This window comes from Pseudophryne corroboree, chromosome 3, assembly GCF_028390025.1.
Source record: "Pseudophryne corroboree isolate aPseCor3 chromosome 3, aPseCor3.hap2, whole genome shotgun sequence".
Classification (NCBI taxonomy): domain Eukaryota; kingdom Metazoa; phylum Chordata; class Amphibia; order Anura; family Myobatrachidae; genus Pseudophryne; species Pseudophryne corroboree.
In genome coordinates, this window is record NC_086446.1 from 36,614,811 (window position 1) to 36,630,096 (window position 15,286).

The window sequence follows — 15,286 nt, forward strand, 5'->3', positions numbered from 1 at the left end:
AAAGCTTTATCTCATTTGTCTAAGAAAGTGGCGCTTCCGTCTCCAGACACAGCAGCTCTCAAAGATCCGGCGGATCGCAAGCTGGAGACATCTCTGAAGTCCATTTTCGCTAATTCGGGTGCATTACTCAGACCCGCTATGGCGTCGGTATGGGTGAGTAGTGCCATTGCTAAATGGGCTGAGAATTTAGCAAATGATATAGATACTCTGGATAGAGATAATGTACTGCTAACTCTTGGTTATATCAAGGACGCTGCAGATTACCTGAAGGATGCGGCGAGGGACATTTGTCTCTTGGGTTCAAGAACCAATGCCATGTCGATATCAGCCAGGAGGGCCCTGTGGATCCATCAATGGAACGCGGATGCCGACTCCAAGAAAAATATGGAAGCGCTACCATTCAAAGGTACTGTCTTATTCGGGGACGGCTTGGCTGACCTGGTCTCGACCGCGACTGCGGGTAAGTCCTCTTTTCTCCCTTATGTTCCCACACAACAGAAAAAGGCACCACATCAACAGATGCAGTCCTTTCGTCACAACAAATACAGGTGTGGAAAAGGCTCGTCCTTCCTCGCTTCAAAAGGTAGAGGGAGGGGAAGGAAATCTCCTGCAGGGTCAAACGCCCAGGACCAAAAGTCCTCCCTTGCTGCTACCAAGCCCACAGCATGACGCTGGGGCTTCCCTGGGGGAGACCGAACCGGTGGGGGGCCGTCTACAAAGTTTCAGTCAGGTCTGGTTTCGATCAGGCCTGGATACTAGAGATCGTGTCTCGGGGATACAAGCTGGAGTTTCAGGAGATGCCCCCTCACCGGTTCTTCATTTCGGCATTACCAGTTGGGCTTCCGGACAGGGAGGTAGTGCTAGCAGCAATTCAAAAACTGTGTCTGCAGAGGGTCGTTGTTCCCGTTCCCTCTTCTCAGAGGGGGGAGGGGTTCTACTCGAGCCTCTTTGTGGTGCCGAAACCGGACGGTTCGTTAAGACCAATTCTAAATTTAAAATCCCTCAATCCATACTTGAAAGTGTTCAAGTTCAAGATGGAAACCCTTCGAGCTGTCATCTCCAGCCTGGAAGGGGGGGATTTTATGGGGTCAGTCGACATAAAGGATGCCTACTTACATGTCCCGATATATCCTCCGCATCAGGCTTTCCTCAGGTTTGCGATACAGGATTCTCATTACCAATTTCAGACGTTGCCGTTTGGGCTTTCCACGGCTCCGAGGATTTTCACCAAGGTCATGGCGGAAATGATGGTGCTGCTTCGCAGACAAGGGGTTTCAATTATCCCGTACTTGGACGATCTCCTGATAAAGTCGCGGTCCAAGGAATGATTGCTGAAGAGTGTGGAGTTGTCTCTATCGGTCCTGCGACAACACGGTTGGGTCCTCAATTTGCCAAAATCACAGTTGATTCCGACCACTCGGCTTACGTTTCTGGGCATGATTCTGGATACGGAGTTGCAGAAGGTATTCCTTCCAGAAGAAAAGGCTCGGGAATTGCAGACGATGGTCAGGGAACTTCTGAAGCCGTCAAGTGTGTCAGTACATCATTGTACTCGGGTTCTGGGGAAGATGGTTGCTGCGTACAAAGCCATTCCATATGGCAGATTTCACGCCCGTGTTTTTCAGTGGGACTTGCTGAGCAAATGGTCAGGGTCTCATCTATACATTCACCAGAAGATCAGTCTGTCTCCCAGAACCAGAATCTCTCTCCTATGGTGGCTACAAATGAATCACCTCCTGGGGGGACGCCGATTCGGTATCCAGGAGTGGGTACTTCTGACAACAGATGCAAGTCTCCGGGGCTGGGGCGCGGTCACCCAAGGAAGACATTTCCAGGGAAAATGGTCGCCCCAGGAAGCCTGTCTCCACATAAATGTTCTAGAGTTAAGAGCCATTTACAACGGCCTGCTCCAAGCAAGAAGTCTTCTTCAGGGTCATCCGGTCCTGGTACAGTCAGACAACATCACAGCGGTGGCCCATGTAAACCGGCAAGGCGGAACAAAGAGCAGAGCGGCAATGGCGGAGTCAACAAAGATACTTCGCTAGGCGGAACAACAACTCAGCGCACTGTCAGCGGTTTTCCTACCAGGGGTGGACAACTGGGAAGCGGATTTTCTCAGCAGACGCGATCTTCATCCGGGAGAGTGGGCTCTGCACCAAGAGGTTTTTGCAGAAATGACAGGTCGCTGGGGAATTCCGATGATAGACATGATGGCGTCTCGGCTCAACAAGATGCTCCCGAGATATTGTTCCAGGTCAAGGGACCCACAGGCCACAGCAGTGGACGCCCTGGTGTCTCTGTGGATCTTCCGGTCGGTGTATGTGTTCCCTCCTCTTCCTCTCATTCCAAGGGTGCTGGCGATCATTCGTCGAACAAGGGTTCAGGCAATTTTCGTCGTTCCAGACTGGCCAAGAAGGCCCTGGTACCCGGATCTTCAGAACTTGCTGGTGGAGGATCCTTGGCCGCTTCCTCTAAGGGATGATCTGTTGTTACAGGGTCCATGCGTGTTTCTGGAATTACCGCGGCTGCATTTGACGGCATGGAGGTTGAGCGCCAGATCTTAGCTCGCAAGGGGATTCCCAGGGAGGTCATTCCAACTCTCATTAAGGCTCGGAAAGAGGTTACGGCAAAACATTATCACCGTATCTGGAGGAAATACGTTTCCTGGTGTGAGGTTAAAAAGGCCCCTGCGGAGGATTTTCACTTGGGTCGTTTTCTCCACTTTTTACAGGCGGGGGTAGATGCAGGCCTGAAATTGGGTTCCATCAAGGTGCAGATTTCAGCTTTGTCTATTTTCTTTCAACAAGAGTTAGCTACCATCCCTGAGGTGCAGACTTTTGTGAAGGGGGTGATGCATATCAATCCACCGTTTGTACCGCCTGTAGCCCCGTGGGACCTTGAGGTTGTCCTGCGATTCTTTATGTCCTCCTGGTTCGAACCTTTGCGGAAGGTTTAATTAAGATTTCTCACTTGGAAGGTGGTTATGCTGTTGGTGCTGGCATCTGCCAGACGGGTTTCGGAATTAGCGGCTTTATCGCATAAGAGTCCGTATTTGATATTTCATGCGGATAGAGCGGAATTGAGGACTCGTCCACAATTTCTACCAAAAGTGGTTTCGTCATTTCACATTAACCAGCCTATTGTCGTTCCGGTAGCTTCGGATGTTGTGGCTATTCCAAAATCGCTGGATGTTGTAAGAGCGTTAAAGGTTTACGTTGCTAGGACAGCTGTTACTAGGAAAACTGAAGCGTTGTTTGTTTTGTATGCGGCAAACAAGGTTGGTCATCCAGCGTCAAAACAAACTATTGCTCGCTGGATTTGTAATACGATCCAACAGGCTTATTCTTCGGTGGGGTTACCGGTGCCGAAGGTGGTTAAAGCCCATTCTACCAGAAAGGTGGGTTCATCTTGGGCGGCTGCCCAAGGTGTCTCGGCACTTCAGCTTTGCCGAGCAGCTACTTGGTCGGGTTCGAACACTTTTGCTAAATTCTATAAGTTCGATACACTGGCCGAGGAGGACCTGGCGTTTGCTCAGTCGGTGCTGCAGAGTCGTCCACACTCTCCCGCCCGTTCTGGAGCTTTGGTATAATCCCCATGGTCCTTTTGGAGTCCCCAGCATCCTCTAGGACGTAAGAGAAAATAGGATTTTGGTACTCACCGTTAAATCCTTTTCTCCTAGTCCGTAGAGGATGCTGGGCGCCCGTCCCAGTGCGGACTATTACTTGCATTATGTGAATTTACTTACTGTTGAGTCGGTTGTACACGACTTGTATGTTGGTTTGTTACAGCTGGTTGCTGGAGTTTTTACATTAACTGTTATCTGGTTTTGGTGTTATTCCGGTTGTGCGGAATGTCTTTGGTGTGGGCTGGTATTTTGGGTAGCCCTTAGTTTAAACAAAAATCTTTCCTTGTACTGTCCATCTCTCCTGGGCACAGTTCCTATAACTGAGGTCTGGAGGAGGGGCATAGAGGGAGGAGCCAGTTCACACCCAGTCTTAAGTCTTTTAGTGTGCCTAAGTTCCTGCGGATCCCGTCTATACCCCATGGTCCTTTTGGAGTCCCCAGCATCCTCTACGGACTAGGAGAAAAGGATTTAACAGTGAGTACCAAAATCCTATTTATTATTATTATACAGGGGAAGTAGCCTGTGGTGTGCATTTGTTGTTGTTGTTGTTATTATTATTATACAGGGGAGCGGCCTGTGGTGTCCTGTTATTTTTATTATTATACAGGAGGACTAGCCTTTGTTGTCCTATTATTAATATTATAAAGAAGGAGTAGCTAGTGGGGTCCACTTATTAATATTATTATTATAATAATACAGGGGCAGCAGCCTGTGGTGTCCTGTCATTATTATTATTATACAGGGGAAGCAGGTTGTGGTGTCCTGTTATTATTAGTATAATATATTGGTGGTGATGTCACAGTGACATCACTTATATCTATAGTAATAATACAGGGACATGACTGGTTAGGGGATGATGGAATGACACAGTGATTTCACTTATATCTACAGTAATAATACAGGGACATGACTGGGGAGGTGATGGGGTCTGGGACTGTCACAGTGACATTACTTGTATCTCTAGTAATAATACAAGGTCATGAATGGGGAGGTGAGGAAATCTGTGAGAGTCACAGTGACATCACTTATATCTATAGTAATAATACAGGGACATGACTGTGGAGGTGAGGGGATCTGGGAGCATCACTGTGATATCACTTATATCTATAGTAATAATACAGGGACATGAATAGGGAGATGAGGGGGTCTGGGAGCTTCACAGTGACATCACTTATATCTATAGTAATAATACAGGGACATGACTGGAAAGGTGAGGGGATCTGGGAGCGTCACAGTGACATCTCTTACATCTATAGTAATAATACAGGGACATGACTGGGAAGGTGAGGGCATCTGGGAATGTCACAGTGACATCACTTACATCTATAATAATAATACGGGGACATGACTGGGGGTGGGGGAAATCTGGTAGCGTCACATTTACATCACTTATAACTATAGTGATAATACAGGGACATGACTGGGGAGGTGATGGGGATGTGGGAGCTTCACAGTGACGTCACTTATATCTATAGTAATAATACAGGGACATGATTGGGGACGTGAGGGTATCTGGGAGTGTCACTGTGACATCACTTATATCTATAGTAATTATAGAGGGACATTATTGGGGAGGTGAGGGGATATGAGCGCATCATAGTGACGTCACTTATATCTATAGTAATTATACAGGGACATGACTGGGGAGGTATGGGGATCTGGAAACGTCACAGTGACATCACTTATATCTATAGTATTAATACAGGGACATCACTATGGAGGTAAGTGGATCTAGGAGCATCACAGTGACATTACATATCTTTAGTTATAATACAGGAATATGACTGGGGAGGTGAGGGGATCTGGGAGCGTCACTGTGACACCACTTACATCTATAATAATAATACAGGGACATGACTGGGGAGATGAGGAGATCTCGGAGCATCATAGTGACATCACTTAGAAACATAGAATTTGTCGGCAGATAAGAACCACTTGGCCCATCTAGTCTGCCCCCTTTTTTTTTTTACATTATTTTTATCTCTAACCTTATTTGATCCTTATTTCTGTCTAAGGATATCCTTATGTCTATCCCATGCATGTTTAAATTGCTCTACTGTCTTAGCCTCTACCACCTCTGATGGGAGGCTATTCCACTTGTCCACTACCCTTTTTATGAAATAATTTTTCCGCAAATTTCCCCTGAACCTCCCCCCCTCCAGCCTCAGTGCATGTCATCGTGTCCTATTGCTTCTCTTCATTTGGAGAATGTTTCCCTCCTGGACTTTGTTAAAACCCTTGATTTATTTGAAAGTTTTTATCATGCCCCCCTTTCCCTTCTCTGCTCCAAACTATACATATTGACATTTCTTAGTCTTTCTGGGTATGTTTTGTGATGTAGGCCATGCACCATTTTAGTTGCCCTCCTTTGTACAGTTTCTAATGTATTAATATCATTTTGAAGATATGGCCTCCAGAACTGAATACAGTATTCTAGATGAGGCCGTACCAATGACCTATACAGTGGCATTATTACTTCTTTCTTTCTGCTGCTGATTCCTCTCCCAATGCAGCCAAGCATCTGACTAGCCTTCCTCATTGCCTTGTTACATTGCTTACCTGCCTTTAAGTCATCTGAAATAGTGACTCCTAGATCCCTTTCCTCCTCAGTAGTTTCCAGTATAGTGCCATTAATACTATATTTAGCTTTAGGATTTTTGAGACCCAAGTGCATGATTTTGCATTTTTTGGCATTAAACTGTAATTGCCAGACTCTTGACCATTCCTCTAGTCTACCTAGATCCTCAATCATTTGTTTTACCCCACCTGGTGTGTCTACCCTGTTGCATACCTTTGTGTCATCTGCAAAAAGGCATGCTTTCCCTTTAATGCCATTTGCAATGTCACCAATAAAGATATTAAAAAGCACTGGTCCAAGTACAGATCCCTGGGGTACTCCACTGGTAACATTTCCCTCCTGTGAATGCACTCCATTTACCACAACTCTCTGTTTTCTATCCTTCAACCAAGATCTTATCCATTCAATAATCCTAATATCCAATCCCAAACTTTCAAGTTTATTTAGCAGTCTGCAATGTGGAACAGTGTCAAAAGCCTTACTAAAGTCTATATAAGCTATATCCATGGCTCCACCTTTATCCATCACTTTAGTCACACAATCAAAAAAGTAAATAAAACTTTAATTATAATAATAATAATATAAGGACATGGGTGAGGGGCTCTGGGAGTGTTACAGTTACATCTCATATCTATAGTAATAATACAGGGACACGACTGGGGAGGTGAACGGATCTGGTAGTGTTACAATGACATCACTAATATCTATAGTAATACAGGGACAGGACTGGGAAGGTGAGGGGATCTGGGAATGTCACAGTGACGTCACTTATCTATAGTAATAATACAGGGACATTACTGGGGAGGTGAGGGGGATCTGGGAGCGTCACAGTAACATCACTTATATCTATAGTAATAATACAGGGACGTGAGTGGGAGGTGAGAGGATCTGGGAGCGTCACAGTGACATCACTTATGTCTATAGTAATAATACAGGGACATGACCTGGGAGGTGAGGGGGTCTGGGAGTGTTACAGTGACATCACTTATCTCTATAATAATATATGGATGTGAGTGGAAGGTGAGAGGATCTGGGATCGTCACAGTGACATCACTTGTATCTATAGTAATAATACAGGGACATGACTGGGGAGGTGAAGGGATCTGGGAGCGTTACAGTAACATCACTTATATCTATAGTAATAATACAGGGACATAACCGGGGAGGTGAGGAAATCTGAGAATGTCACAGTGACGTCACTTACATCTATAGTAATACAGTGACATGACTGTGGAGATGAGGGGGTCTGGGAGTGTCAGAGTGACATCACATATCTATAGTAATAATACAGGGACATGACTGGGGGGATGAGGGGGATCTGGGAGCGTTACAGTAACATCACTTATATCTATAGTAATAATACAGGGACATAACCGGGAAGGTGAGGAAATCTGAGAATGTCACAGTGATGTCACTTACATCTATAGTAATAATACAGTGACGTGATTGTGGAGATGATGGGGATCTGGGAGCTTCACAGTGATGTCACTTATATCTATAGTAATTATACAGGGACATGAATTGGAAGGTGAGAGGAACTGGGAACGTCACAGTGATATCACTAATAGCTTTAGAAATAATACGGGGACATGACTGTGGATGTATGGGGATCTGGAAATGTCACAGTGACATCACTTATATCTATAGTATTAACACAGGGACATGACTGGGGAGGTGAGGGGATCTGGAAACATCACAGTGACATCACTTATATCTATAGTAATAATACAGGGACATGACTGGAGAGGTGAGGGGATCTTGGAGCGTCACAGTGACACCACTTATATCTCTACTAATAATTATAATAAGAATAATACTACAGGGACATGACTGGGGGGTGAGGGGGTCTGGAAGTGTTACAGTGACATCACATATCTATAGTAATAATACAGGGACATGAGTGGGGAGTTGAGGGGATCTGGGAGAGGAACAGTGACATCACTTATATCTATTATAATAATAATACAGGGACATGACTGGGGAGGTGAGGGGATCTGGGGGTGTCACAGTGATGTCACTTATATCTGTAGTAATAATACAGTGACATGACTGGGGAGGTGAGGGGATCTGGGAGCATCACAGTGACACCACTTAAATCTATAGTAAATAATACAGGGACATGACTGGGGAGATGAGGGATTCTGGGAGCATCATAGTGACATCACTTATATCTTCAATAATAATTATAATAATACTACAGGAACATGACTGGGGGGTGAGGGGGTCTGGAAGTGTTACAGTGACATCACATATCTATAGTAATAATACAGGGACATGAGTGGGGAGTTGAGGGGATCTGGGAGAGGAACAGTGACATCACTTATATCTATTATAATAATAATACAGGGACATGACTGGGGAGGTGAGGGGATCTGGGGGTGTCACAGTGATGTCACTTATATCTGTAGTAATAATACAGGGACATGACTGGGGAGGTGAGGGGGATTTGGGAGCATCACAGTAACATCACTTATATCTATAGTAATAATACAGGGACGTGAGTGGGAGGTGAGAGGATCTGGGAGCGTCACAGTGACATCACTTATATCTATAGTAGTAATACAGGGATATGACTGGGGAGGTGAGGGGATCTGGGAGCGTCACAGTGACATCACTTATGTCTATAGTAATAATACAGGGATATGACTGGGGAGGTGAGGGAATCTGGGAGTGTCACAGTGACATCACTTATTTCTTTTTCATCCACTAGAGGGCACTGTAGTACTCTTGGGATATGGACGGTGCGATAGTAGGGATAGGAACATTTAAATATTTAAATGTGTAACCCTCTTCCCACCTCCATACTCCCAAGATGCCTCAGTGTTTTTTGTGCCTTCACCAGGGAAGGTCGCATCCTGGAGTCATTCCAGGGTTTACTTTTAATTTTTCTAACTATTCTCACTCCATGTGTGGAGAACGTTTTTTGCACGAGCTGCTTACTAAGGTATAGCTTTACTGGCTCAAACTCCCCCGCTTCCCGGCTCCCACCAGCGGTCAGACACATACTGCCACTGGGCACCTGTGTCGCTCCACACCTGCCCGTTCCTCCGGCACCCAGCAGCGCAGCACCAAACAGCGCTGCCGCTGGCCTCTACAATTTGCCCCTCTAGACAACTGGGAAGCGGCTTCCAGCAGCGGTCAAATAATGCTGCCGCTGGGCACCTGTCAGGCTACACCTCTTGGCTCCAGAGATGCAGCTTCTGGCAGCGCGGCTCGCAGAAGCGGACAGATCACACTGCCGCCGCTGGACGCCCGTCATATCACACATCTACCTGCTCTCCAGCTTCCACAAGCGCACAGACCACGGTGAATAGCTGCTGCTGCAGGGCACCGCCACTCAGAGCCGGCGCTTGGTATACAATGCGAGGGGGTGTGGGCTGAAGAAGCTAGGCGCGGATTACTGCTTTAAGCATTGGGGGAGGTCATGGCGGTCCCTAGTTCAGTGGTTCCCCTAAATATAAGGGATGGTGGCCAGGGCTATAAGGGACATAACAGGCTATTAAGCCTAGGGGGGAGATCTGTTTTCCTGCCATTGCCTGCACCGGTTCCTAAAAGGAAATACGATGGACCAGCATTCAAATCTTTTAGACCTCGGTCCTTTCGAGGCTGGGCTAGAGGAACAACCATGCAGAGGGACGTGGTTTTCAACAAACCACTAACCGTCGTCAGGACACAAAGGCCGCTGACAAGCCAGTGGCATGACGGGCTTCCAGCCCATCATGGCTCTTAAGTTGTGGGAGCACGCCTTCAGAAGTTTCACTTCGCGTGGCTTCAGACATCACAGACAGGTGGATCCGCAATTATGTTTTCAAAGGTTTCAAAATTGAGTTCGATTGTCTACAACCAATGTGGTTTTTCAAGACGTCTGCTTGTGTCAGCCGACAAGTGAGCAGGTCTGCAGACCGCTATTCAGTCTCTCGTACAGAGTTTTGGTTCTGGTTCCAGTACACCAACTAGGTCAAGGGTTTTATTCCAATCTTTTTGTAGTACCAAAACCGTATGGCTCGGTCACAGATATGGAACCTAAAGGGTATCAATCGGTACATCACTTACTACACATTCAAGATGGAATCCCTACGGTCAGTGATTGCAGGTTTAGAACCACAGCAATTCATGATTTCGTGGGATCTCAAGGATGCGTACTTACACATTCCAATTTGGCCACTGCATCAGGCGTACTTAAGTTCGCAGTACAACAAGTGCCTCGGGTATTCACAAAGTTGATGTCTGTGATGATAGTTCATCTCCAATCCCTGGGAGTGATAATCGTTCCATACTTAGATGACCTTCTCATCAAGGCTTCGTCTCAACAAATACTTCTTAAACATGCCTTACTGTTGTACGGTGTACTGGTTCAGTACGGTTGGATTGTCAACTTAAAAATAAAAATCAAGTGTGAATGGGCCTTACATCCAGAAGTGTTCCAGATGTTAGTCCAGCGGTGGAGTTACCGAAAGGTGGATCTAATGGCTTCTCGCCATAATCATCAGACAGTTATGTGTCCAGAACAAGAGATCCAAAGACAGTGGCAGTGGATGCTCTCAGCATATACAGCCTCGTGTATCTATTTCCGTTTCCGCTGCTTCCTCGGTTACTAAAGCGGATCAAACGAGAGTCCATGACCGTCATACTAGTGGCGCCTCATTGGCATCGGAGAGTGTGGTTCTCGGATCTCCATGGTCTACTCGCAGATGATCCCTGGCTGATTCTGCTACGTCCAGACCTACTACAGCAGGGATCGTTCTTTTACCCCGATTTAGCGCTGCTGCGTTTTACCGGGTGGCTGTTGAGACCACTCTCAAGACGAGAGGGCATTCCACAGTTTGTTATACCAACCATGTTACGTGCTAGGAAGCCAGTTTCAGCAGCTCATTATCACAGGATTTGGCAAGCTTATATAGGTTGGTGTGAAGCTAGGATGTTTCCGACATATTCTTTCAAGTTATCCCATCTTTTGCTCTTTTTACAGGCGGGGTTAGATGGAGGACTACGTTTAGCGACACTAACGGTGCAGGTCTCTGTCTTGTCAGTTTTCTTTCAAAGGCGTTTAGCTCTTTTGCCAACAGTTCACACTTTCCTGCAAGGTGTCCTTAGAGTGCAACCTCCATTCATTCCACCCTACAGCTCCATGGGACTTGAATCTAGTTTTGCATGTTTTTGCAGTCAAGTTTTGAACCCTTCCAACACGTGGATGTTAAGTTTCTAACTAGGAAAAATGTGTTTCTCCTAACCTTAGCTTCGGCAAGGCGTGTTGCACAATTGGGTGCCTTGTCATGCAAGCCACCGTATCTGGTATTTCATACTGACAGAGCGGAACTTTGAACAAATCCCGCTTTTCTACCACAGGTAGTATCTTCTTTCACATCAATCAACCAGTCATAGTTCCAGTTTTTCAGAAGATTCAGAAACTCCGGCTTCTTTGGATGTGGTAAGTGCACTCTGCGTTAATGTATCCCGAACATCAACAGAACATAAAATGGATACTTTGTCCTCTATTATGCAGTCAAGAATGGTTGGCCAGCTTCCAAACAGACCTTGGCCAGATAGATTAACCTGACCATTCGGCCAGGGTACTTTCATGCTAGTTTAACACCGACTGCATCTGTTTCAGCACATTACATGCGTTCTGTGGGAACGTCATGGGCAGCAGGTCGTGGAGCTTCTACGACGCAACCTTGCCATGCGGTTACATGGCCATCAGGGCAGACGTTTGTGCGCTTTTACAAGTTTGATAATTCTGCGGCATCAGCTTCTAGCTTTGACCATCTAGTGTTACGGTGCCTACCAGATCTCCCGCCCAAGGGGGAAACTTTGGTACGTCCCAAGTGTACTCCAGTGACCCCTAATGGATGAAAAAAATAGGATTTTGGTACTTAACAGATAAATCCTTTTCTTTATATCCACAGGGGCCACTGGTCACCCACCCAGAGCATTTTCACCTGGCTGGTGGTAAGTTCAATAGTTCTTATGGTAACACATTTTCACCGACTTGATCAAATGCTAAGGTGATTGTTATCTATTGTCGTGTCAACTTTCTAGTTGTCCGTTATGTTATATGTAATTCTCCATTGTTCATCCTCTCTTTCACTCCTATTTGGCTCAGCAAAAAAACACTGAGGCATCTTGGGAGTATGGAAGGGGAAGGAATGTTACACATTAAAAATTTTAAATGTGCCTATCCCTGCTATCGCACCTTCCATATCCCAAGAGTACTCCAGTGCCCCCTGTGGATTCAAAGAAAAGGATTTATCTGATAAGTACCAAACTCCTATTAGCTATAGTAATAATTCAGGGACAAGACTGTGGAGGTGAGGGGATCTGGGCGTATTTACAGTGATATTGATGTCTTCCCCATTTCACAGAGTTGTGAATAAGACATCTGGTGAGCGTGAGACACCCAGCAGCCATCCTCGTGTGTCAGGAGGACTGAGCAGGTCTCAGAGCCCCATCACGCTGCCTTCACCTCACTCACTGATAGATAAGAGACACAGTGACCAGAAGTTCCAGGAACTCGCCAACAAGATCATTCAGCTGCTGACTGGAGAGGTGACTGCTGGGAATGGGGCATTATACAGTAACACCAGGGGACGTGTCTGGGTGATGACTGGAGAGGTGACTGCTGGGAATGGGACATTATACAATAACACCAGGGGACGTGTCTGGGTGATGACTGGAGAGGTGATTGCTGGGAATGGGGCATTATACAGTAACACCAGGGGACGTGTCTGGGTGATGACTGGAGAGGTGACTGCTGAGAATGGGACATTATACAGTAACACCAGTGGACGTGTCTGGGTGATGACTGGAGAGGTGACTGCTGGGAATGGGACATTATACAGTAACACCAGGAGATGTCTGGGTGATGACTGGAGAGGTGACTGGTGGGAATGGGGCATTATACAGTAACATCAGGGGATGTGTCTGGGTGATGACTGGAGAGGTGACTGCTGAGAATGGGACATTATACAGTAACACCAGTGGACGTGTCTGGGTGATGACTGGAGAGGTGACTGCTGGGAATGGGACATTATACAGTAACACCAGGGGATGTGTCTGGGTGATGACTGGAGAGGTGACTGCCAGGAATGGGACATTATACAGTAACACCAGGGGACGTGTCTGGGTGATGACTGGAGAGTTGACTGCCGGGATTGGGACATTACACAGTAACACCAGGGGACGTGTCTGGGTGATGACTGGAGAGGTGATTGCTGGGAATGGAGCATTACACAGTAACACCAGGGGACGTGTCTGGGTGATGACTGCTGAGAATGGGACATTATACAGTAAAACCAGTGGATGTGTCTGGGTGATGACTGGAGAGGTGACTGCCGGCAATGGGACATTATACAGTAACACCAGGGGACGTGTCCGAGTAATAACTGGAGAGGTGACTGCTGGGAATGGGGCATTATACAGTGACACTGGTGTATGTGTCTGGGTGATGACTGGAGAGGTGACTGCTGGGAATGGGGCATTATACAGTAACACCAGGGGATGTGTCTGGGTGATGACTGGAGAGGTGACTGCTGGGAATGGAATATTATACAGTAACACCAGGGGATGTGTCTGGGTGATGACTGGAGAGGTGACTGCTGGGAATGGGACATTATACAGTAACACCAGGGGTCATGTCTGGGTGATGACTGCTGGGAATGGGATATTACACAGTAACACCAGGGGACGTGTCTGGGTGATGACTGGAGAGGTGACTGCTGGGAATGGGGCATTACACAGTAACACCAGGGGATGTGTCTGGGTGATGACTGGAGAGGTGACTGCTGAGAATGGGACATTATACAGTAAAACCAGTGGACGTGTCTGGGTGATGACTGGAGAGGTGACTGCTGGGAATGGGACATTATACAGTAACACCAGGGGATGTGTCTGGGTGATGACTGGAGAGGTGACTGCCGGCAATGGGACATTATACAGTAACACCAGCGGACGTATCCGAATAATAACTGGAGAGGTGACTGCTGGGAATGGGGCATTATACAGTGACACTGGGGTATGTGTCTGGGTGATGACTGGAGAGGTGACTGCTGGGAATGGGACATTATACAGTAACACCAGGGGATGTGTCTGGGTGATGACTGGAGAGGTGACTGCTGGGAATGGGACATTATACAGTAACACCGGGGATGTGTCTGGGTGGTAACTGGAGAGGTGACTGCTGGGAATGGGACATTATACAGTAACACAAGGGGTCATGTCTGGGTGATGACTGCTGCGAATGGGACATTATACAGTAACACCAGGGTACGTGTCTGGGTGATGACTGGAGAGGTGACTGCTGGGAATGGGGCATTATACAGTAACACCAGGGTTCGTGTCTGGTTGATGACTGGAGAGGTGACTGCTGTGAATGGGACATTATACAGTAACACCAGGGGATGTGTCTGGGTGATGACTGGAGAGGTGGCTGCTGGGAATAGGGCATTATACAGTATCACCAGGGGATGTGTCTGGGTGATGACTGGAGAGGTGGCTGCTGGGAATAGGGCATTATACAGTATCACCAGGGGATGTGTCTGGGTGATGACTGGAGAGGTGGTTGCTTGGAATGGGGCATTAATACAGTAACACCAGGGGATGTGTCTGGGTGATGACTGGAGAGGTGGCTGCTGGGAATGGGGCATTATACAGTATCACCAGGGGATGTGTCTGGGTGATGACTGGAGAGGTGGCTGCTGGGAATGGGACATTATACAGTAACACCAGCGGATGTGTCTGAGTGATTACTGGAGAGGTGACTGCTGGTAATGGGGCATTATACAGTAACACCAGGGGATGTGTCTGGGTGATGACTGGAGAGGTGACTGCTGGGAATGGGACATTATAATAGCGGGGGACATCTCTGGGTGATGACTGGAGAGGTGACTGCCGGGAATGGGACATTATATAGTAACACCAGGGGATGTGTCTGTGTGATGACTGGAGAGGTGACTGCTGGGAATGGGACATTATACAGTAACACTAGGGGATGTGTCTGGGTGATGACTGGAGAGGTGACTACCAGGAATGGGACATTATACAGTAACACCAGGGGACGTGTCTGGGTGATGACTGGAGAGGTGACT

General features: G+C 47.0%; 1 protein-coding gene across 1 annotated transcript in view; it reads left to right on the top strand.

Moving 5' to 3' along the window:
- The window catches only part of LOC135054642 (zinc finger protein 271-like), a 131,346-nt gene that overhangs the window by 2,828 nt on the left and 113,232 nt on the right, over positions 1 to 15,286 (top strand). The window contains exon 2 of the mRNA XM_063957872.1: positions 12,566 to 12,749. The gene's annotated coding sequence lies outside the window, so the exon portion shown is untranslated. The remainder of the gene's footprint in view (positions 1 to 12,565; positions 12,750 to 15,286) is intronic.